At 42.2% G+C, this 25114-nt stretch overlaps 1 protein-coding gene across 5 annotated transcripts in view; it reads right to left on the bottom strand.

Moving 5' to 3' along the window:
- The window catches only part of RAB27A (RAB27A, member RAS oncogene family), a 75031-nt gene that overhangs the window by 45626 nt on the left and 4291 nt on the right, over positions 1-25114 (bottom strand). For 2 of the 5 annotated variants that reach the window (XM_024128881.2, XM_024128880.3), the window contains one exon: positions 12740-12858. The exons of 2 other annotated variants lie outside the window; for them this stretch is intronic. The gene's annotated coding sequence lies outside the window, so the exon portion shown is untranslated. Of the gene's footprint in view, positions 1-12739; positions 12859-15614; positions 15707-25114 lie in introns of all 5 variants that reach the window. One more of the 5 variants, XM_024128879.3, reaches the window with a different exon arrangement.

Genomic DNA, 25114 nt, shown 5'->3' on the forward strand with positions numbered 1-25114 from the left:
CTCCATACTGTTCTCCATAGTGGCTGTATCAATTTACATTATTCCCACCAGCAGTGCAAGAGGGTTCCCTTTTCTCCACACCCTCTCCAGCATTTATTGTTTCTAGAGTTTTTGATGATGGCCAATCTGACCGGTGTGAGATGATATCTCATTGTCGTTTTGATTTGCATTTCTCTAATGATTAATGATGTTGAGCATTCTTTCATGTGTTTGTTGGCGATCTGTATATCTTCTTTGGAGAAATGTCTATTTGGTTCTTCTGCCCATTTTTGGATTGGGTTGTTTGTTTTTTTGTTATTGAGCTGCATGAGTTGCTTATAAATTTTGGATATTAATCCTTTGTCAGTTGCTTCGTTTGCAAATATTTTCTCCCATTCTGAGGGTTGTCTTTTGGTCTTGTTTATGGTATCCTTTGGCAGGTGGATTCTTAACCACTGAGCCACCAGGGAAGTCCCTAGCTGCTCTTTTTTGGTAAATTAAATTATATTTGCATTCAACTCAACAGTATTTGATAAGCAGTTTCTATGTGCCCAGTACTGTGTTGGCAACTACAAATGGCACAAGAGAAATATGCGAACCCTCAAGAACTTGGTAATTGGGATGAGCAAATAAAATGAACTCACTTCCAACAAAGGACAAGTAAGACAAGATAATCAGGAAGCAAAATGTCACCCAGCCCAGGATATCAAAAGTGAAATGGGCTTGAAGTCAGAACACCTGGATTCTGCGACTTACTTCCTAGCTGTGTGATCTCGGGCAAGTCACGTAACCTCTCCCAGCCTGTTTCCTCAATATGGGAGTATTTATCTAGCAAGATCACTGGGAGGATTAAAGACCCCAAGAGGTCAGGAACAGGGCAGAATCTGACCAAGGCTTCAAACGGAAACCAGGGCCTTAGCTGAACACCTTCAAAGCTGGAAAGGATTTAGCTCAGTGGTGAGGAGTAGGAAAGATGGCATGTTTGGTGCAAGAGCATGTTTTGACTGCAATTTAACAAGTATTGAGAAGCCCTGTTAACTAATTCAAAGGCTATGAATGTAAATACGATATAGTTCTTTCCCTCAAAATTTACAGTCAGAGAAACATAAGACAAATCCACAAATAACTATAAAACTGGCTATAAATTCAAAGGAATGCTTATGAGGCAATGTGGCAAGCTGAAGAGGGCTTGACAACGAACCCGTCAGTGCGCTGGGTACTCGTTTCAGCTCTGCTACCATATGTGTGTGATCCAGCATGGGTCACCACCCCTTCTCCGGGCCTTGTTTCCTCAAATATGGAATAAGAGGGCTGAACTCAATGGTCTCTTCCCTACACAAACATTCTACATTTGAAGAGTTTAGACACGAGAAGTTTAAATGGAGTCATGGTGGCAGCTGTCCCTCGTGTCACCTCTCACTCCTTAAAGATGAGAGCCTAGACATAAGCATGAGATGGAAAAGATCCAAGAGACATCTGCATTGATTTTGTGGATCCTTGATGGTAAATAAAATGGTTATAGTAAAAATAATAATAATAATAATAAAATGCAGTGCCTCACTGGGTAGAGGAGAAAGCAGCAAAGTACTACAAAGAATGAAACTGGGTGACCAAGACAGCAAAATGGGGCTGCTGACAGAAACAGGATATTTGAAGTGGGGGAAGGGAGAAAGCTGAACTGGGAAGAAGGTTCTTGTGGGTGGCCATCAGATTTTTGGAGGGAAAAGATGATGAGATTGGATTGGGACAGACTGAGAGTTAGGGGTCAACAAAGCCATATGACAGAGAAGTGCTTGAAAACCATCCCCTTTCACTAAGGTCCCACATTTATCTCTGTCCTTGGCACAGAGGCAGAGGGGCCAACAGTGAAAGGTCCAAAAAGAAGGCCATGACTGTACAAACCACAGAAGAGGGAACACACAAGACCAAGGATCACAGCAGGGTGTTCTCACTCAAACTAAATTACATGGGACATGATGGGCAGTCCCTGCTGTTCTGATGAAACTTCATTTGCAGACATCATGCCTCTAGTATCTGACTGTAAGTAAAAGGGAAATGTCAAGGAGGACAGCTGGATATCTCCTTGCCTCTAGACTGTTCTCTCCTTTGGGGAGCCTTTATTAGGGCACCAATTCAGATTCAAAACATCATCCTATATCTCACCCATCTGACTACATGTTAATAAAAATACATACTGGCCAGGGGTATATCATTTTCCTTCAGCCTCCTTCTCTGCCTCTCTCACTCGGCTTGAAATAATTACCACTTTTACCGCTGATATTAAGAAATGACAAGTCCAAACCCTTTTCTAATTACTTAATGCCTGTGGGTTTTCAGAAGAGAATTAGCTAACTAGACCATGTCCCCCATGTTTTTGATCTCATTTAAAATAAAACAACACTTCTATAAATATGCATGTGCACCGTCTCCTGATGCATGCCAGCAAGAGCTTCTCCAGGAAATTGCTTGGCAACCTTTTTCATGCTATTTGTTTGACAAACTGGGTCAAACGCTCATAATCGAAGGCCACAGATCTGGGCATTCCAGCAATGCCAGGCCCTGCCCAACAACCCTGAGTGAAGAAGCGTTTACTGTCTCAACACATCTGAACCAATTCAGAACATACCAGGGGAGAAGGGTAGATACCAAAGAGTGACATTCCTGGGGCATATGTATGTGCGTGTTCAATAATATTCGGTACAAGACAATGCCAAATTGTTGCCCAGCATAATTGTTGTACTCTCCCAACTTCACATCTTCACCAACATTTTATTGTCGGACTTCTCAAAATGGTAACACACAGTAATCTAAATTAGCATTTCTTTGATTGCTAATGTGGTTGAGCCATTCAATTTCTTTTTTTTTTTTTTTTAATTTGTTGACCATTTGATTTCTTCTTGTGGAAGAGCATAGTCATGTCCTTTCCCTTTTTTTTCTGTTGGGTTGTCTTTTTCTTATGGACATGCAGGAGTTCTTCATATATTCTGGCTACTGTTCTTTGTCATTTACAGAGGTTGCAAATATCTTCTTCCTGTTTGTGGTTTGTCTTTTCACTTTTTTTTCTTTTTTTTTTTTTTAATTGAAGTATAGTTGGATTTGCAATGTTGTGTTAATTTCTGCTGTACAGCAAAGTGACTCAGTTTATGTGTGTATATATATATGTATATATATATATATACATATATATATATATATATATAGAGAGAGAGAGAGAGAGAGAGAGAGATTCTTTTTTATATTCTTTTCCATTATGGTTTATCTATATTCTTTTCCATTATGGTTTATCTCAGGATATTGAATATAGTTCCCTGTGCTATACAGTAGGACCTAGTTGTTTGTCTTTCACTTTTTTAATGGCTCAATCTTCCAGTAGTCATGTCTATCAATCTTTTATAGATAGTTCTTTTTATATCATGTAAAAGAAATCCTTCTTTACCTAAAGTAATAAAGATATTCTTCTACATTATTTTTCAAAAGATTTTGCCTTTCACATTAAGTCTTCAATCCTGTAGGAATTTTTAAGGTATATGTAGGAATCCAATTTCATTAGTTTCCCCAGAAGGACACCTAATTATCATAGTACCATTTATTGAGAAAAAGTATCCTTTCCCTAGTGAGTCACCATATCTGGTTAGATCTGTTTCAGGGCTCTCTCTTCTGTTCCTTTGGTCATTTTCATTACCCCTGGGCCAATGTCATATGGTCTTAACTACTACTATGGCTTTATAATACAGCTTTAAATTTATTGTTTATATCTGGGAGGACCAGGCCCCTCTACCTCACTGTGGACATCCTTGACCTTTCACACTTCCATCTAAGTTCCTCAAAAACCATAAGGAAATTTTGATTTGGAGTACATTAAATCTATAGATCAAATTGAGAAGACTGACATATTCATGATATTGAATCTATCCATGTAATGTATAATCTCTACCTTTATTTATGTCTTCTTTAACGCCTTTAAAAATGTTGTCAAAGTAAATTCTCTTCATAAAGATCTTGTACATTTTTAGATTTACTGGTACTTTATATTTTTGTGACTATTACAAGTGGCATCTTTTAAATATATATTATATATGTAGTATATATATATATACACACACACACATATATATATATATACGTTCTATATATTTCTTTTCTAATCTTTATACCTTTTATTTATAATCCTTGTCTTACTGTACTAGTTAGGACCTCCAAAAGTATTGAATAAAAATCTTGTCTTGATTCTAACGTTTCACTGTGATGAATAACATTTGCTATAGGTTTTTGGTACACACTCTTATCAGGTTAAGGAAGTGCTCCATCTATTCCTAGTTCTCTAAGAATGAGTATTATGAATGCATATCAATTTTATCAAATTTCGTTCCTAAATCTATTGGGAAAATTATGTGATTTCTTTTTCTCCATCTGTTAATTTACAAGCTTTTACAATTATTCTGCCTTTGATGTTTATTTTTCCTTTCTTCTAGTTTTTTCTCTAACTTTCCTGACTTCTCCTCTTTACCTGTACTCTCTACCCAAGACTTCTCTTTCAAAGTCATTGTTTCTTCCATGTCCATCCCTGAGGAGAGGAGGCTATAGTTCTCAGAATCATTAATAAATATTTGAATGAATAAAAAAATGAAATACCTAATAAGTATCACATAATTGAGAGGATTTACTCAAAACTAATCTTCAAATGTAACACATCACGTATACATAGGTTGCTCTAGCTTGGGGCCAAAAGAAAAAGGTTACTCAAGATGCAGTCAGTTAGAGACAGAAGTAATTATCACAGAAAGTTTTCAACTGAAATAGTCTTTTACTCCCTAGAGAAATATCAGAAAATCATTAGTTGTCTTTTGAATTTTCTTTTCAGTACTATATTGGACTTTAAGTACTGGGGTTCAAGCGCCCCCCCATTATAACACCTAGCAATGAGGGTAACAGATTTCAAAAATGGTAAGCATCTTAAGAGAGATAAAAAGTGATGCTTATATATATTTTGCAATTCAACACTACCAGCCAAAGGGGCCAGCCCATGCCTCAAAACCTTGGTTCCAAACCTAAACCAGACCAGCCACAATGATCATCTAATTTGTACAATCTGAGGATAGAGGGGAAAATATAGTTATTTCCTTTTGCTTAAAGCAGGGTGAACAAATCTGATTTGTGGAATGCTGCATCAAGGGAGGTTATACCTCTAGAAAAGACTGGACAGGTTCTGTGTTAATGAGGGGTTATTATATGTTTGTTTTGTTCATTCATTTAATAGTTGAGTGCCCACCACAGGCAACCACTGTGCAAGGTGATAGAAATGTAAATAAGACAGATACAGCACCTGCCCCTCCCCCCAAATTTACCACCTAATGGAGAACACTGACCACTGAAGCAAGACTCCAAGTGTGGCTAGTACCTATGGCTGGCATAATGGAAGGAGCACATGAGATTAACACCTAACCTAGATACAGGTGAGGTGGGTTCTGAGAGGAAGTGTACAAAGGGTTTGGTGTCTGGAGATGGAGAAGTTCTCTAAGTAATTTGCAGCCCTAAATAGTACATTAAAGCTGGGATTCCCTGGGGGGAAAGCATTCTACAGTCCAACAGTGTAGAACAGGAGAGAATAGAAAAGCTGAAAGATCCAAAGACCCTCATCCATACTCTCCCCTCATCCCACCCCACTGCCCATACACACACACAACTGTGTGACTCACCCTAAAGGCTACAGTTTTAAAAAAAAAGTCAATGTATTCCCCAGATACTTGGAGAAAAGACTGTGACAGTGAGTATGAAACAGGTTCCTCATCTTTCTTGCCTTACTATATACCTCTCTTGTTATGCACTAGATCCTACCCAATCTGCCATTTCCCTCTACTAGTCAAAAAATATGCTTTTCATATAAATGGCTAAAAAAGCACATAAAAAGATGCTCAACATCACTAATTATCAGAGAAATACAAATCAAAACTACAGTGAGGTTATCACCTCACAACAGTCAGAATGGCCATCATCAAAAAGCCTACAAACAATAAATGCTGGAGAGGGTGTGGAGAAAAAGGAACCCTCTTACACTGTTGGTGGGAATATGAACTGGTACAACCACTACAGAGAACAGCATGGAGGTTCCTTAAAAAACTAAAAATAGAACTACCATATGATACAGTAATCCCACTCCTGGGCATATATCCAGAGAAAACCATAATTCGAAAAGATACATGCACCCCAATGTTCATAGAAGCACTATTTACAATAGCCAGGATGTGGAAGCAACCTAAATATCCATTGACAGAGGAATGGATAAAGAAGATGTGGTACACATATACAATGGAATATTACTCAGCCATTAAAAAAGAACAAAATAATGCCATTTGCAGCAACATGGATGGACCTAGAGATTATCAAACTAAGAGGAGTAATTCAGACAAAGACAATTATATGATATCACTCATATGTGGAATCTAATTTTTAAAAATGATACAAATGAACGTATTTACAAAACAGAAACAGACAGATATCGAAAACAAACTTATGGTTAACAAAGGGGAAAGGTGGGGGATAAATCAGGAGCTTGGGATTAACATACACACACTACTATATACGAGACAGATAACCAACAAGGACCTACTGTATAGCACAGGGAACTCTACTCAGTATTCTATGAAAACCTATATGAGAAAATAATCTGAAAAAGAATGAATATGTGTGTAACTGAATCACTTTGCTGTACACCTGAAACTAATACAACATTGTAAATCAACTACAATCCAATAAAAATATTTTTAATGTGATCTTATCACTTTTTAAAAGGTGAAATCTTGGACTTCCCTGGTGGCACAGTGGATAAGAATCCACCTGCCAATGCAGGTTACATGGGTTCAAGCCCTGGTCCGGGAAGATCTCACATGCCGCAAAGCAACTAAGCCCGTGCACCACAACTACTGAGCCCAAGTGCCACAACTACTGAAGCTCGCGCACCTAGAGCCCGTGCTCCGCAACAAGAGAAGCCACCGCAATGAGAAGCCCATGCACCGCAACGAAGAGTAGCCCCTGTTTGCCGCAACTAGAGAAAGCCCACACAGCAACAAAGACCCAACACAGCCAAAAATAAATTAAAAAAATAAAAAAATTTTAAAAAAGGTGACATCTTCATTTTAAAATTAAAGAAGTTGAAGGTACATTTCTAAACTCTGGCTAATTATTTAGGATGCACTTTTCAAAAAACTCTGCCAAGTTTTTTTTTTCCATCGGCATATACAATTATACTAAAGTCTGTATTTAACTTCATGAAATACACCTATTTTACCAAGGATGTTAGATGAGACACGACCTAGAAATGAAAAAGGGCAGTTACATAGAAATCAGCAAGCAGCTCTCAAACAAACTTCTAGAGTCTTTCATCCTAAGAAAAGTAAATTAAACATTATAAGACTATATAGAATTGTAATTCACATCTGACTCCAAGGAGCCCCAGGGCCATTGCCAGCAGTAAGTTTTCTAACACCATAAAAACAAAAACAAAACAAAAAACAGTCTATCTTCATTCCGTGATTTCTATAAACAATCACTTTTAGTTTTTAAACACTTTTCAGAACTATAAAAACTAGACTAGATGGGAATCTATTTTTTTTAACACATTTTTAAGTGGCTTTAAAGGAAAAATTTGGGGGACTTCCCTGGTGGCAGAGTGGTTAAGAATCCGCCTGCCATAGCAGGGGACACAGGTCGATCCCTGGTCCGGGAAGATCCCACATGCCGTGGAGCAACTAAGCCTGTGCGCCACAACTACTGAGCCTGCGCTCTAGAGGCCGCAAGCCATAACTACTGAGCCCACGTGCCACAACTACTGAAGCCCTCGCTCCTAGACCCCATGCTCCGCAACAAGAGAAGCCACTGCAACGAGAAGCCCGTGCACCGAAAAAAAGAGTAGCCCCCACTCGCCGCAACAAGAGAGAGCCGGCGGGCAGCAACGAAGACCCGACGCATCAGAAAATAAATAAATAAATTTAAATAAATAAATAAATAACGGAAACACTTGGCTCAAGAGACAAATGCAGGGACTTCCCTGACGGTCCAGTGGTTAAGACACCGTGCGTCCACTGCAGGAAGCGCGGGTTTGATCCCTGGTCAGGGAACTAAGATCCCGCGTGTCATGAGGTGCCGCCAAAAAAAAAAAAAAGACAAATGCAAAATCAGAAAAATTATAAAGGATAGGATGATGTGGAGAATGGCTGTGACGGATACGGAAGTATTTCCCAAGAAATATAGATACACCAAATGTCCTTAAATATTACCAAAACTAAAAGCAAAATGATATATAAATATCAATCCAAAAGATGTTAATAATTTTAAATAAAATTTGACAAGTGGACTGTCCTAAACCATGATCCAAAGATATACCAGCAAAGCCTGAAGACACTGAGGAGGGAGAGCCTGGTATGAATGATAGAAATTCAGGCCATGGCTGATGAGCACATCAGTTCAAACATCATGCCTGTAACAAGTTAGCACTGAGAACAGGCCCTGCGCTCATCACTATGTTAAGCACCTAGAACAAGGCTCTAGAAAAGCAACGGTCTAATAGAAGTGCTGTACATGGAAATGAACGATGAAAATGCAGTGGAACAAGAACGTTACAGAAATATGCACACAGCGCTGGGCAGCCAGGAGGCCCGGGGCAGAGAGGGCCAGAGGGGCGGGGAGCCCACTATGCCACCTCACAGAGGGGCACCTGAGCCAAGGACTTACATCAGCACGCAGAGACACAAGTGACAAATGTGAATGAACAAAAATTACACAGTTCACATATGATGTGGGAAAGGACTTCACCTCATATGTCAAATAAGCATTATCCTTTAAAGATAACGGAAACCAGCAACCAAAATGATCACGGATGCCAATCCGAAAGGTGTAACCGAGTTTTGATGGAATTAGGTAAGGGTTGTCTGACATTCGAAGTACAAAACACAGGCCAGGCTTAGAGCCATGAGAAGGGAGCAGGTGCTGGGGTGACTGAATGGGAGGGTGGGAGTCAGGGAAGAGCATTTGCACTTGCAAAGGGCTAAGAGGGAAAAGGCTACGATGTACTTAGGGGACCTCAGCAGATGCATGCCCGCTAAAGGGCTGCACGGGGATGCGACAGGAGGTGTCCCGACAGGCTGGAAAGATGGGAGAGAGTTGGGACCTGGGCCTGAAAGGACTCTTATATGGCACTAGAAAGTCTTGTGTTATCCTCTGGGCAATGGAAAGCCACTACAGGCTTTTACGAAGAAGAGGAACAAAATGTCTGTGTCTTAGAAAGATCTTTCTGGCAGCCACATGGAGACTGGGAATACACAGAGAACCAGGAAGCTATGAGGGGAGACAGTGAGTGACATGTGTTGGTGACAGTGGGATGAAGAAGAAGGGGTTAATTCAAAATAGATTTAGGAGGCAGAAAATCAGTATAATTTCTTAACTGACTGGTATAGGAGTTAAAGATAACCAAAACTGAATGAAAGGTATTATCATTAACTAAAAGAGGAAAAGCTGGTTTGAGATGATTATAAGTAACACTCACTGACTACTAAGCCCTTTAAAATATTAACTCATTAGAACTTCACAACCCTATGAATTCTCTAATTTACAGATGAGAAAACTCACGCATAGAAAGGCTAAGTAAGTTCTCCAAGGTCACACAGCCAATAAAAGGCAAAGCCAAGATTTGAACCCAGACACACTCTCAACTACTATGTTATACTATATGGGACAAGACCAATTAAATGTCCCTCATGTCTCAGGGACATCCAGGGAGTTGTGTTTAATTGGCATGTGGAAAACAGAAACAGGGCTCAAAAGAAAAACAAGGGTTAACACTACGGATTTTAAAGCCATCAACACAGTTGATTTACTGAGAAAATGGGAGAGATAAGATGGCCTTTTAGAGTAAAGAGCCAAAATGTAAGGCTCAGCCAGAGGGATCCAAGAAGGACACTAGGAAGGAAATTTTTCAAACGACAGTCCATAGGCTGGGTCAGTCACCACAGCACAGAGGTGCCAGCTTAAAGCCGTCTGGACTTTCTCCTTCTTGTGAAAACAGAGGATCCATTCAATATTTGCTGAGTGATAAATCCAGCACTTACAATAAAGGACCCCTTTACAGACTACATCAGGGAGAAGAGAAGCCCAACAGAGGATGAAATGGGGAAAACAAGAAAACAAATAGACAAAAAAAAAAAAAAAAAAATCGATGCTCTCAGCTCTTGGATGATTTGCATCTGTGTTTGAGCAAAGTGGCTCCTGCCTTCAGAGAAGCAGCAGCAATGCGAGCTCACCTCTCACGCAGCGCCCTCATCTCATCACCTTCCTACCCCCCAACCCCCACGGAACCCAGCCTCTGCTCTGCGAAGAGTGCAGGGCCCCAGCCACGCCACAGCAACACCGGGAGCGCCGGAGAAAGCAGGAAGGTGTCCTCTTGCAAAGACAGCCCCAGAGAACGATGGCTTCTGCAAAATCAGCTTTTGTTTCTAATGGGCCTGTTCCATGACTCATCAGCTATCACATAAGCTGCACCCTGGCTCAAGCTATAAATCAACCATGTTCCTAGGGAGGAAGAAGGGAATAACAGCAAAAGAGAGAAGAGAAACAGAGGGAAGCGGGGAGCCTGTCCTCCGTGAGCACTCAGGTACTGAGGGACTGGAAAGGGCAGATGCTGAAACAGCGGCAGAGGCAGCCCTGGGCTCCCAGACCTGCCAAACAGGCGCAGGTCCTGGTTCCCATGGCGCCATCCTGCTGGCCGGTAATGTTGCATTAGCATTCTCTTTCTACCACAGTTCCTGTCTTGTGGGCGGCAGCAGCAGCAAGAAAGAAGAAAAAATGTTGTTTGTACTCTAATGGCTGCTGGGTCACTGAACACTGTGCCTGGAAAGAAGAAAGGGAAAGTGGAAAGAGACAGAGAAGCTAACCAAGGTGGGAGCAAACTCCTTTGGGATGTATTAAATACAACCTGGACATTCTATGGATGAAATGCCCTCATGAATAAACACTCCTCCCCAAAACTTTTTTTTATTTTTGGTACTTACAATAATCTCAACGGAGAATGTCGGCTTTTTATCAAGTCTCTTTCTCACGGGATTTTTTTTTTTTTTTTTGCCACACCACATAGCATGCGGGATCTTAGTTCCCCAACCAGGGATGGTCCCCTGCAGTGGAAGTGCAAAGCCCTAATCACTGGACCACCAGGGAAGTCCCCCTCTCATCTGATTTCTGATGAGACTTTGGGTTCACTCCTAGGTGAAAGCATGAACTGTGACCAAGAAAACAAAATGATGTACTGGGGTGGAAGTCAGGACACTGCCTTGGCTCTGACACTCATCAGCCAAATGACTTGAGCAATTTGAAGCCTCAGTTTCTTCATTTGTGAAATGAGGAGGTCAGACTAGATGAATGTTAAGGGTCCTTCTACTCTCCTCACCTATCTTGAGGGTGTTCCGGAGCAAGGGAGCCCTTCCAGGTGCCCTTGTGCCAAGATGCTGATTGTGTCTCCAGGGACACCCAAAAGTGAAAGTGGCCACGACTCAATGGAAGAGATAAGTGAACGCACACTCACGAAGTTATATCCATACATATGATTAAACCAGTGTTAGTGGGCAGAGACCATGTCTTATTTATCTTCACACACTCAACACCCAACACAGTCTAGGCACTTGGCTTAATAAATACTTATTGCATGCATGTGGAGGCAAAGTGTGATGTAATGAAATCTTTCAAATTTATCTGTTATGAGTTGCATTGTGTTCCCCCAAAATTCATATGTTGAAGTCCCAACTCGTAGTACTTCATAACATGACCTGATTTGGAGAGAGGGTCCTTAGAGAGGGTATCAAATGAAAAAGAGGTCATTAGGGTGGGCCCTAATCCAGTGTGACTGGTGTCCCTATAAGAAGATTTCTGAACAAAGACACACAGAAAAGGAAGATGACAAGAAGAGACAGAGGGAGAAGACAGCCATATACAAGCCAAGGAGAGAGGCCTGGAACAGGTCCTTCCTTCAGAGCCCCCAGAAGAAGCCAGCCCTGCCAACACCTTGATCTCACACTTCTAGCCTCCAGCACTGAGACAAGAAATTTCTGTTATTTAAGCTACACAGTCTGTGACACTTTGTTATGGCAGTCCCAGAAAACTGGTACATATCTAAAAGTAGGGAGAACTGTATAATAAGATACCCCATCATACTCATCACCCAGATCTTTCATTCCTGCATACTATCACTAAGCATCTCTAACATAAATGGACCTTTCCTCACAATGCTGTTTCCAAACATCACAAAATTAATAATTTGAAGGCAAATTTAACGACAGAAGAAATACACCTTATACTAAAACACATACTTATATAATCCTCCACTAGAGCTATTAACAATATTGAAAACAAAATCCCAATAAGCTTGAATTTTTGTGGATAAAATGCTCAGAGGATGAGCGAGACTCTTAGAGCAATTCAATTCCATAATCGGCTCTCTTATTCAACATATTATCTGAGAATAAAAGCCTCTGTTACTTTGTTAAAGTACAGAAAAGAAAGGAAGAATGCAGTCAGTATTCATACTCACTCTCTGGTAATTGAAAATGCACTTTTCAAACTAAACCCAAGAAATTTAGCCAATGTCTTAAAGTCTTTGTTTTAAAAAAAATTAACATGTGCAGTGGTATTTTATGTTAAATTGAACATGTTTCAAGTACTTGAAAATTGGCATGGCAGAACTCTACCTCCCTCCCCACCACCAAAAAAAGCAAAACCATACCTTGACAAAGTATAAATCGCTGGTTAATTTTCCTAAAACTTTAGAGACTGGCGTTCCCAATACTTCAACAATTAGACAACTTGGAATCACATGTCCTCTTCTAAAAAGTTACTTTTTGTCTAATACAAAGATGTGAAAGTCAGAATCGCCTACTTGTAAAAGCTTTTCAAAAGAGTCTTTTGAAAAGCAATTTGCTCCATCAACTTTCAAAATCAGGCATCTCTGTAAAAACCCACAATCCAGCTAATTAGACTCAGCTGTTCGTCATATGGCCTGCAAACCAGTCAAGTGACTTTGCCCCTTTCAGGTTTTTAGTAAAACCCAATCTCCTGGTCTCTCAGACAGAAGGTGGCTGTATTAACCACCTTCCAACGTTAGAAGACTCATACTTCAACTTTTTCTTTATCCCCCCCATCAAAAAATTAGATGTTTCTTGAAAAAACATCTTTAAAAGTATTGTGTTCTCAAGGCCCTGAAGGTTTCTATTAATACTGTTTCTTTACAAATACAAGGCCTGATCCAAACAAACACCACGGGAGATCAGTGTTAAGTGGCAGAAGTGACCGGACTTCCCACACCTCTCACTCTGGCCTCCAGACTCACGAGGGAAACTCTCTACCGCGCGCGGTCCACCCAGATATCTTGATGGCATCTTAAATTCCACATGTCCTGCCCTCTACCTACCTCCTGTGCTCTTCTCTCCAGACCCTGCTTCAGACCCTCCTCTCCTCCTGGGTCTTGAGTGACACAATCCGAACACACGCCCAGCCAGACATCTGACGGCCCTCAGTGGTTCCTCCCTCTCACCCCTCCCACTTCCATTAGCCACCAAGTTCTAGGGCTCTTTCCTCCTCTTGCCTTTATTCCAAGTGTTTATCCTTTCTCATTGGATGGCTACAATCAACCACACGTTTGGTTTTCCGGCCCCCAACCGGGCCTCCCCCACGGACGCATCCTCCACGCCTCAGCCAAAGTGATGTTTCCAAACGGTAGGTGGGTGTCCATCACTGTCCTATGTAAAACCAGGCAACGGCTCCCCGCCACCTCCGCAGTGGCATCCCCACTCCTTAGGCCTCTGCCTTCTTTGTCATCCCTGCCTCCTGACTCCAGCCACCACAACTAGTTGTATGTAATTCTCTAAACCAGTGATTTTCAAAATGGGAGAGCAGAGTCATCAGCAGCACCTGGGAAACTGTTAGAATCGCATGTTCGTGGGTCCGCCCCAGGCCTATGGAATCAGAAATGCTAAGGATGCGGGCGGCCCACAAGCCCTCCAGGTGATTCTGATACACTCACCAGCGGGAACCTGCTCTAAACCCACCAAGACCTGTTCATCCAGAGACTTAGTTCTTCGGCTCCTTCTTTGGCCAGTAATGCTGCATTAGATGCCCCTTCTTTGTGCTCACTCTTCCTAGACCAGCTTAACCCTGTACGGTAATTATCCAATTTATTTCTTGCTGGTTGGTGAATATCTTTTTTTTCTGGGCCGTGCCGCGCGGCCTGTGGGGTCTTAGTTCCCCAACCAGGGATCAAACCCGTGCTCCCCAGCAGTGGAAGCACAGGGTCTTAACCACTGGACCGCCAGGGAAGCCCCTGAATATCTTGAAGACAGGAATTGCGTCTTAGCGGACTCACCCGTCCCACAAATCGCTAGTTGAACACAAGGCTGTCACTGGGATAGATGCTGGGCGTAAAACGAATCACTCTATCCTCTGCCTCTAGGGGAAGCCACCCCCTCACTTTGACCACTCAAAGTGTGACTGAAGACTCCACCGATACAATCTACACAATCCCATCACCAACCTGAAATGTGAGCAACTGAAAAAGCCTGAACATAACCAGTCTGACATCATCTGGTAAATGACACGGAATTTTCGGTTTCTGTGGTTTATAAAGGAAAACTTATATACTCCTCTTTTCTCACAGCAACCTCTAGAATGTGGAGAATAATTTATTAAGGGAATGTTACCAAAATGTTTAAACCCCAGATTAAAATTCATTATAGTTAGCTTATTCTAAATTACAGTAGAAGTTGAGTAAAGTTTCATATTAGCACTTCTCAGCCTTCAGTGTCCTTAGGAATCTTAGGATTTTGTTAAAATGCTAATTCTGATTCAATAGGTCTGGGTAGGGCCCAGGTTTCTGCATTTCTAAGGAGCACCCAGGTGATAGCCAGGTAACAATGATGCTCCTAGTCCTAGAACTACACTTTCAGTAGCAAGTAAAACTTCAACAACCCCATTTTTCATAGAACTATAAGTCTCCTTAGAGCAACACAACCTTTTTTGGACCACTTTGAACTGAAAGCTTTCTCAAGTGTCTTTCAGGCTTCAGGATACAGATGGCACACTAAATACATTTAGTTCTATTACCTCCCCAAATCTCACTAGTATAACAATGAAGAGAATTTTATTTCTTATAGACATAAACTTACAGAAACAAAGAGAAAGTTAAGTGGAAAAAACAGGAAGAAAATGTTGGAAGCTAGAAAGTATCGAATAGATGAACAAGAGGTAATTGATTAGCAGACCCAGGAAAGCAGACTCCTTACCTGCCATTAGAGAAAGCCAACAAGCAACTCATCACAGAATCTCCAGAAAAGCTTACGCAGTTGGAGCCCCAAACACCTCTGAGGGAGGGGAGAGGGTAAAGTGGGGCTAAAAATGGTGGAAGTCTGTTTACACCCCAAGCCCCACCCTTGCCAGCCTTGTAACTCCTCCAGCTCTGGCAGTAGTCGAAGGTTTATTCTCTAGAGAGAGTAAAACTCTGAGTATCAAACTCTCAGAGGGTCTCTGAGTCATACCAACTTCAGTGGAGGCAGGGGGGGAGGCACTGAGAAGTTGCAGAGTAAGTATGAAGACACCTCCACCCTCACCTACACATTGGACTTCCAGAAGGCAGGCATACTCCACAGGCAGGTGGTTCAAATGGTCTTCTCGGGAGAATCTGCCCAACCCAGGAGGGACGCTGAAAGATACAAAGGAGCCCATGACATGTCAATCTAGCTAAAACTATGATGTACCTGTTGGGAGAAGGAGGAGATGGAAATGGTATATGTGTGTGGTAGGGGTAGGTGGAAAAACAAGCTAAAATTCTCTTCTTCCATAGTAAAGCATCAACAGATAATGCCTAAAACTGAAAAATCGGCCATAGAAATATAAGTACGTCATTTAGAGACAGGGGATATAACGACCAGCAAGAGTCAACTCATTGCAGGAACTGAAAGCAGTTGACTCTGGGGAGCAGGAAATGAACTGGGGGCAGGGACTCTGATGGTTTCTCCTAACAGGCCTTGTTGAACTATGCCCTGATAAAATCTTTAAAATTAATTAATACAAAATGAAATGTAATGCCCAAGCTTAAATTTTTTTTTCTTGGATGAGTCAGGCCATCACAATAAACACCCCTAACGTGTGCTACATCCTCAGGATCTAGGGCCTACATGGAAACAGGATGCTGAGGATCTGGGCCCTGGAGACAGGCTGCCTGGCTCTGAATCTCAGATTTACCACTCACTGGCTGTGTGACCTTCAGCAAGTTACTTAACCTCTCTGTTGCGCAGTTTCCTCATCTGTGGAACCAGGATAATAACAGGATTATTTTGTAAAAATTGAATTATGTAATACCCATAAAGTGCTTAAAACAATGTTTGGCACATAGTAAATGTTCAATAGCAGCTATTCTTATTAAGGTATGTTTGCCCCTGTAATAAAAGCCTCCTGACACTGTATTGATTTGGTCTTTTATTAGTTTATGTTTCATTCTCCCTGCCCTCACCTTCTCTGTCAGTTAGCCAGCTGTCCCTCACCACAATAATCAGTGTGCCTTTCTAGGGTGACCCCTTCCCCCACCAATGTGCAGCTTCTAATTGACAAGGCACATGGAAAACAAATAACCAAGATTAGAATTATGTATAAAATGGAGAAAAATGGGCACAACAAAATGTTCTGAAAGTCTCTCTGTGGGGCAAATCTGCACATTTCCATATACGAATCATCTATCTGACAATTCAGAACCCTTTGGGCTTACTTTCTAACTATCAACTGTAGGTCAGTGAGCTGGGTGACACTCAGGGAAACCAACCATCCCAGTTTACCTGGGACTGCATTTTAGCACTGAAAGTCCTGCATACCTGGAAACCCCAGTCCCAGCACTGGTTAAATTACTTAATCCTTTTGAGCCTGTTTCATAGGCTGTAAAATGAAGGATAATATTTACTTTGAAAGTCTATTGAGGATTAAGTGAGAGAATGTTCATATAATTCCTGACACATAGTAAGCTCCCAATAAATGATAGCTCTAGCTACTAGACTCAGTTACCTATTGTTATTACCAACTCTGATATCAGAGGCAAAACAAATTTTCCTTAGAAACTTAACCTGTACCTTGGTTATTTTCTTACTGGAAAAATAATTAACCTTATATACAGTGGATCCCAGGAAGCCGAAATATTTGCTTTCATGAATTTCCTTCCACCCTTTTCCTACACAATTTGTTTCAGGGACTAAGACTTATTAAAGAAATGTAATATTTCAACAATGTTGACTTCTCCACTGGGCAAAGGCCTGAGAGGTTTCCACCAGTTTTGGATACATGTGTCTTTTCTACTACAGAAGCCCTGGGGTACTTATGTTAGTAGTCGCTTCTAAACTTCTGGACAGAAATCAGCATTCCAACTCACAAAGAAGGACATCAGACATCATACCTGAAGTTCTTTTTTAATTTGCATCTCACTTTTTTCCTTCATAATGGCACCAAATCACTGTCTCCTAATGGATTAACAATTCATTCACTAAATATGTCCATTCTATGCCTGAAAAATAAGGGATCTTATCATCAAACAGATGAAATGCCATCCTGACCTCAAAAGCTGAAGGAAATTGCTCACATCAGGGCAGTCCACCAACACAAGGGCGAAGTTGCTATAAGAAAAGTTGCACAATTTGGGGTAGATAACTGAAAGGATCACAAGTTACTCAAAGCCAAAACATGGCCTGGGCACTCTAAGAGGCAGCAGAGAGCATGAACAACCAGGCATGTAAGAGACTTCTCTGTCCAGGCTCCCAGGCTCCTACCTCCGATGCTCATATTTCTTCTGCCAGTGTCCCCACCCTGTGCCCAAGGCCTGTGAGCAAAACACTGGCAAACCACAGAACCTCCAAGGAGCCTTGAGAGACATCTGGCCCAACTACTGAAGCAAGAGTGACTGGATCCAGGAGAGAACTTCTCCAAGTATGGCCTGATGCCCACTGGCATTAGAATCACCTGGAGCACCTGAAGAAAACCCACCCAGGCCCCTGAATGAGGATCTCTGAGAGGATGGCTAGGGAATTTGCATTTATAACAAGATTCCCAGAGGACTCCTGATTGTGCATAAAAAGGTTTGAGAGCAGCTGCTCTATGGAGACAACAGACAGCAAAATGCACAACCATCTCTGGGCAAATAACCCAGAAGAAAGACCACGTTTAACCTCCACCAACCTCAGACTCCAAATCTGTAAAATAGGGATAATAATACCTACCTAGCAGGATGGTTGTGAGAATTAAATGAGACAACAGGTAATCGCTTCCAGCACAGAGCCTCACATGCAACAGGTGTTCAACAAGTATTAACCCATCCCCCCCTTTCTTGTGTAGCAGTCTAATGAAGATTTATAACAAAAGTCCCTATTTTGAACAAACTTCACCAAGGAAAGCAGATGGCTAGCTTAAGTCCTGCATGTTAATGAGTCACCAACTAAAAGGCCAAGGCCAGCTTCTTTAACCAATGGTTGGGTTGTAAAAAGTACCTGTGATGGTGGCTCTCAAGCTTCAGTGGGCATCAGAATCATCTGGATGGCTTGAAAATACAGACTGCTGGGCCATCTCCAGAGTTCCAGAATCAGTAGTTCTGGGCCGGGGCTGAGAATCTGCATTTCTAACAAGTTCCTGGATGGTGCTGGTGTTGCTGGTCCCAGAACCACACTTTGATCATCGCTCTACTAAAATCAGATTGTTCTGACAGTTTGTAACAAAAAAAGAAAACGATGCTAGATGCATTTCCTGTTTGACACCAGCCTGGTTAGTTACATGTCAATAAAGAAAAAAGTAATAAACCCACAACTTCCAAGGCTGTGCCACCTCTGTCCCTGAGACTCTTTCTCACTACATTTTTCGAAAGGCGCAGAGAGAAAGCTGGGAGATTTGAGTGCCATCTCCCAGCTCCCCAGGTAGGTTCCCCTGAGTGAGACAGGGGATCTCTTTGAACCTCTCAGTGTATTAACCTGGGAACAGAAGTGGGCTCAGTCACTGGTTCCCAAACCTGGCTGTGCACCATCCATCACTACAGCAGCATTTTAGATAAAACACGGATTCCCCAGCCTTAATGCCAAGAATAGTAAATTAAAATCTCCAAAGGAGAGACTGCAAAACGTGTGGTTTTGTGTGTGTATTTTTTTTAGGTTTTTATTTGTTTGTTTGTTTTTTTAATATTTATTGGCTGCACCGGGTCTTAGTTGTGGCACACGGGATCTTTGTTGCTGCATGCGGGATCTTTAGTTGTGGCATGTGGGATCTAGTTCCCTGACCAGGGATCAAACCCAGGTCCCCTGCATTGGGAGCACACAGTCTTAGCCACTGGACCGCCAGGAAAGTCCCCGCATGAGTATGTTTTAAATAAAAGTTCCCTGTGTGATTTTCATGGGCAGCCAGTTTTGAGGAACCATTCCCATGGTGATCTTCCAGGCCCCATCCAGCACTAAAGCTCTTGGACCTGTTTGATTTCTAAGTCCCTGTGCCTGAGTCTGTGTTTACCAAGTACCCTTGTCCTTTTATATTTGCTTCCCACAGAGTTTTTACCAGAGGAAGTGACTACATTCGTCTTCAAAGAAAGGAATCTAGTCTGCTTAACAGTTGCACTTTTCTCATGTATCAAACTGGCATTCCAGTTTTAGTTCAAAAAATAAGGTCCAGGACTTCCCTGGTGGTGCAGTGGTTAAGAGTCCTCCTGCCAATGCAGGGACACGGATTCGAGCCCTGGTCTAGGAAGATCCCACATGCTGGGAGCAACTAAGCCCGTGCACCACAACTACTGAACCTGCGCTCTAGAGCCCGCAAGCCACAACTACCGAGCCCAGGTGCCACATCTACTGAAGCCTGCGCGCCTACAGCCCATACTCTGCAGCAAGAGAAGCCACCACAATGAGAAGCCTGTGCACTGCAAGGAAGGGTAGCCCCTGATCGCCATAACTAGAGAAAGCCCGCGCGCAGCAACAAAGACCCAACGCAGTCAAAAGTTAATTAATTAATTAATTATTTAAAAAGAAACAGGTTTAAAAAATAAATAAAGTACAATGTAGGAAAAAATAGGAATTACATAGGACAATCTGTCAAGCAATCTTCTCTAACACCAACTCCCTAGTTACTCTATCATTCATTTATTACCTTAGCATCTACCATGTGCCAGGCATTATTCTAGGTGCTAAGCATAGAGAGTTCACAAAACAGAAAAAGTCCCGGCTCTCATAGAGAGAACAATTCAGCAGGAAGACACAGACAGTAATAAGTGAACATAGAGATAAAATCATTTCAAAGAGTACTAAGTCCTGTGAAGACAATAGTGTAATAGGGTAGAGACTGCCTAGAGACTACTTTCAACAGAGTGATCAGGGATTAGTCTGCTGCAAGGAACCAGCCAGGTGAGGATCTAGAGAAAAGAATTATAGGCAAGTGTAAAGGCTCTGAGGAAGGAAAGAACTTGGCATTTTTAAGGAACGGAAAGGAAGTAGATGAGCTGAAAGATGGAGGCACAGGGACAAACTGAGGTCAAGGAGGTCAACAGGGCTCAGATCACGGAGACTCTTCCAGACCACAGTTAGAACATGTGGATCTTACACCAACTGCAATAGGAAGTAACTGAGGAATTTTAAACAGAAGAAGGATATGACCTGATTTACATTTTTTAAAGATCACTGGCTTTGTGTGAGTAATGGGTTATGGGTGGCAAAGAACGGGACCAGAAAAGCAACAGGGACTTCCCTGGAGGTCCAGTGGTTAAGACTCCAAGCTTCCACCGCAGGGGGTGCAGGTTTGACCCCTGGCCAGGGAACTAAGATCCCACATGCTGCGTGGTGTGGCCAAAAAAAAAAAAAAAAGAGGAAGAAGAAAAGCAACAGTACAGGCACAAAAATGATGGTGGCCTTTAACTGGCAGCTGGCACACAGCCATAGCAGACAGATATTTCTGGACTGCTTTAACATAGGGGAAAATCATTAATATACTTGCTTCAATTTCTGTGATATTTCAGAAGAGTTCAAGGAAGAGACACTGCTGGTTACAATTAAGAAACATTAGCACAGGGGCATAGAAAGAACCAGCAGACCTGTCTTCTAGAACCGTCTCTGCCATCAATTTGTCATGTGACCTTGGGGACCGCTCTGAACCTCTGAGGTGGAGGGGAGGCTGGGCTCCCTTGTTTCTAAGGTGCCTACCAGCCCTTAAATTACACGATGCCGTAAGTGTAACAAGTGAGGTTTCCTTAACTGGGTGGCAAAATGGGCTGCTGACTCAGGGTTGGGGTTTTTGCTGTTGACTTTTAATCTCCCAGAGAGGCTCTAGCTAAGCAGGAAATGGGGTGTTAATGAAGAAACTGGCCAGTCCTATTTCCTTGGGAAACTCTGAGGTCTGTGGCACCTCTGGCGCAAGGGTACAGTGGCCAGCTGGGAATCTGTGGAGCAGACACTCCCGGGCAGCTGAGAGCTCGTCAGGCCGAGGGGCTGAGGGCCCCATCTCTGAGGAATTCAGGGACCAAGCCTTCAGTCACAGCACTCCCTGCGGCCCTTCTGGCAGCCTTCCACCTGCGCTGAATCACACAGCAGCCAGGCCCTGCCACCCGGCTCTCACTTCCTACTGGCAGGCTCTCCCCACACCATCCACTCCCCTCAAATGGTCCACCTGGCACCTTGGTGAGGACCTCACTCCATGATCCCTGAGGGCAGGGTTCTCAGTCCCAACTGCCCATCAGCATCCCTGGTGGGGATTAAAAACTATATACACATATAGATGCCTGGGTCCTACTTCACATTTAATGACTTAGAATTGGGGTGAGGGAGAGGTTAGATAGGCAAGAGTGGTGGAGTTAGGCTTAGTTAACTTTACATGATGGAGAGAATGTGGAACTCAGGAAACTGCACACCAGAGAGGTTCAACGATGTGTCTAACGCAGGGTTTCTCAGCCTTGGTCCTACTGACATGGTGGGCAGGACTGACCCTTTGCCATGAGGGGCTGTCCTGTGCATTGTGGGAGGCGTGTGCCTGTTTAGAGGCGTCCCTGGTCTCTACCCACTAAATGCCAGCAATAGCTCCCCAGGTGTGACAACCAGACATGTCTCTAGACATTGCCCAGTGCCCTCTGCGGGAGGAAGGAGTCGGAACCAGCCCAATTGAGAACGCTGGTGTAATATCACTTAGTTAACTATTGGCAGTGTTAGAAGCTAAAACCCAATCCACGAATTCCTGCCTGTGTTGGTTCCTCCACATTCCAGCAGGAGCTGTGGAACACAGGGATGAGTCACTCCCTGAGGAAATACCACAACCCACTTCACGGCCCTCTGTGCCTAAGCAGAGTGGGGGCAATGGAGAATTGACCTTGTCCCTGACGAAGGAAGCCCAGCCTGGAACAGCCAGCAGCTTGTTTGGCCACATTTGGTCTCCAGTATCTGACTAGAAGGACGATACCTTATCTTTTCAAGGGCTGCTAGACCTTTTTACTCATGCCTGGGGTTGCTCCCTTGCAGTGGTGAGATTCATTATGAAAATGATTCATACATTGCAGGAAACAAAGAAATCCCTACCACAACCATGGATTATATTTTAAAATTCTCAGGTGTATGTCTCATTCCTTCCCGTATTAGGGCTAGTACAGCAAGAACTTAAACAATACCTTACCATAAGTTTTATTAGCTGATTGAGACCCTGTCTTTGTTGCAAATGATACAAATATACAGGAGATAAGTAACCAGCCATACTCAGATAAGACTTGACCAGCTGCCCATGTGGTGGGATCAGAGCAAGATAGATGAGCAGCAGTTAGTAAGAACGAACAGATTTTTCAGTCTCTTGGCAACCGATTTTATTGTTATGCTTTGACCTGGCAGCTGGTAAGGCTTTATATGAATTAATCAACAAAGCTATGAAAAAACAGGATTAGTGGCTCTGAAATATGGTATTCTCGTGGCAGTCAGAGGAAGCATATTCGTTTTCAAGACTGCTTTCTCAAATAAGTACAAATAACTTTAAAACAGTAAGAAAATAACCCAGTGTTTTAAAAGGACACATCTCTAAATAGGAAGTCACATATACCTATCTACTGCATTGGTCCTTACCATGTAGCTTCCATATTTATTCTACCAAAATACAAAAGGATATGGAGTATCAAAGGAATAGGCCACACAAAGCAAGTGACTTAAAGTGAGACAGTACTTGGTGGCTGTGGAATTATTCTCAGCAAGTCCTCCTATATCAAAGCATCTTACAATGAACACTCAAAGGTGACAAAAATATTAACCAGACCTTAAAAGGAATAAAAACACATGGAAAGACAGGCTTTCTGGCTTTCTGGCATCACCACAGAAACACAACCAATGGTGGCTTTAAACAGTCCTGTGGTTCTCAGAGAAAAGACAAGGATATCCATGAGGATGGCTTTGCCTGCCACATAACGGATCTAGGGACTGGAAGGACAGCAGGATAATGGAGCAATCATGGGAGGGTGGCAAAAGAAGTGATTAAAGGTCAGCATGAAAACATAAGCAACTTACACATGATCTCTTATGGGAAGACATTATGTAGCAGACCAACCACTGGACCCAGAGTTCCGGTGCTGGGTCTGCTACTAACTGTGTGATCTTAGAAAATGACTTAACATCTCTGGATAAAAATTTCCTTAACTACCAAACACTAGAGTAAGATGATCTTCTACTTCCTTCTAGTTCTAATACTCCTTGAGTTTACAAGCCCTCTCCTTCCTCAAGGTGGACACATGTGCAATCACCAAAGTGAGCCATAGCTCAGTCGTTCTTTGGACATTATCATGATCAATGCATTCCCTGTGCATAAACCTAGGTTTACCAAACCAGGGTTACCAGATTAGATTCAAGACACCAGTTGATTTTGCCTTTCATAAAAACAACTAATTTTTTAGCATAAGTACGTCCCAAATATTGCATGGGACATACTTATAGTAAAATATTAGTTGTTGGTCATCCAAAATGCCAATTTCTTTTTTTTTTTCCAATTTGCTAAATCTGGCACCCTACCTCTGACCCCACATTAAAAGTTCAATTTCAAGACTCAAAGTCTGATTTCATATTTGTGGGTGGTGCCAAGTGTGGCTGAGGCACCAAATGGGAGGCCTTCTCATGGGTAACATACACAGAGGCAAACAACAAAACAAAAACAGGCAAGGAAGAATAACTTTCAACATTTCTTTTGAGTAAGTGAGGCATCAAGTTTTCTTTAACAGTTAGTGAAATATGAGTGTTAGTAGACCTCAATCATACAAGAAAAAGAATGTGGTGTACTGCACGACCAGACAGGAGGCCAAAACAAGCTGCATGCTCACAGCTCCACACCTCTCACCCTCTGGACATGAAGTTAATTACAAACCCTTTATCTCTTCCTCCAACTCAGTGCTCATGTCTGCTCACAAGATAATCAGCTTAAGGGAAACCAGACCATAAACTGGAACTTCCTGACCAAGAGGCAGAGGAATAAATATGATCCAAGCAAAACCTGCACATAGCATAAAAAGAGAAGGCAGTGAAAGGGAAAAATTCCTCTCTTCAGAAGGCAATCTTGTTCTAACAATGGCAAGACAATCTTGCTGCCTAGGGGCTCACATTTTTTTTTTTTTTAATTGTGAGCCAGCTTTATTGAGGCATAGTTGACATATAAAATTGTAAGATATTTAAAGTGTATATCATGGTGATTTGATATACATATACATTGTGAGAGGGATTCTCCCACCCATCCAGTTAATTACGGACTCACACTTTAAATATGTGAGCCCTGTTTTGTTTTTCAGGTGGTATCAAGCCTATCATAATTTATTAGAGAGAAAAAAATATATATATATATATTCCATGTACATAAAAATAATCCTTTTTCATATTTTGTAGTGAAGATATAGACAGGGCACATTCCAAGATAAGTTTAAATAACAAAGGAAGGCTAGTTCAGTTTTTTGGGGGTTTTTTTTGTTTGTTTTTTTTTTTGCGGTACGCGGGCCTCTCACTGTTGTGGCCTCTCCCTGTGCGGAGCACAGGCTCCGGACGCGCAGGCTCAGCGGCCATGGCTCACGGGCCCAGCCGCTCCGCGGCATGTGGGATCTTCCCGGACC

Source organism: Physeter macrocephalus, chromosome 11, assembly GCF_002837175.3.
Source record: "Physeter macrocephalus isolate SW-GA chromosome 11, ASM283717v5, whole genome shotgun sequence".
Classification (NCBI taxonomy): domain Eukaryota; kingdom Metazoa; phylum Chordata; class Mammalia; order Artiodactyla; family Physeteridae; genus Physeter; species Physeter macrocephalus.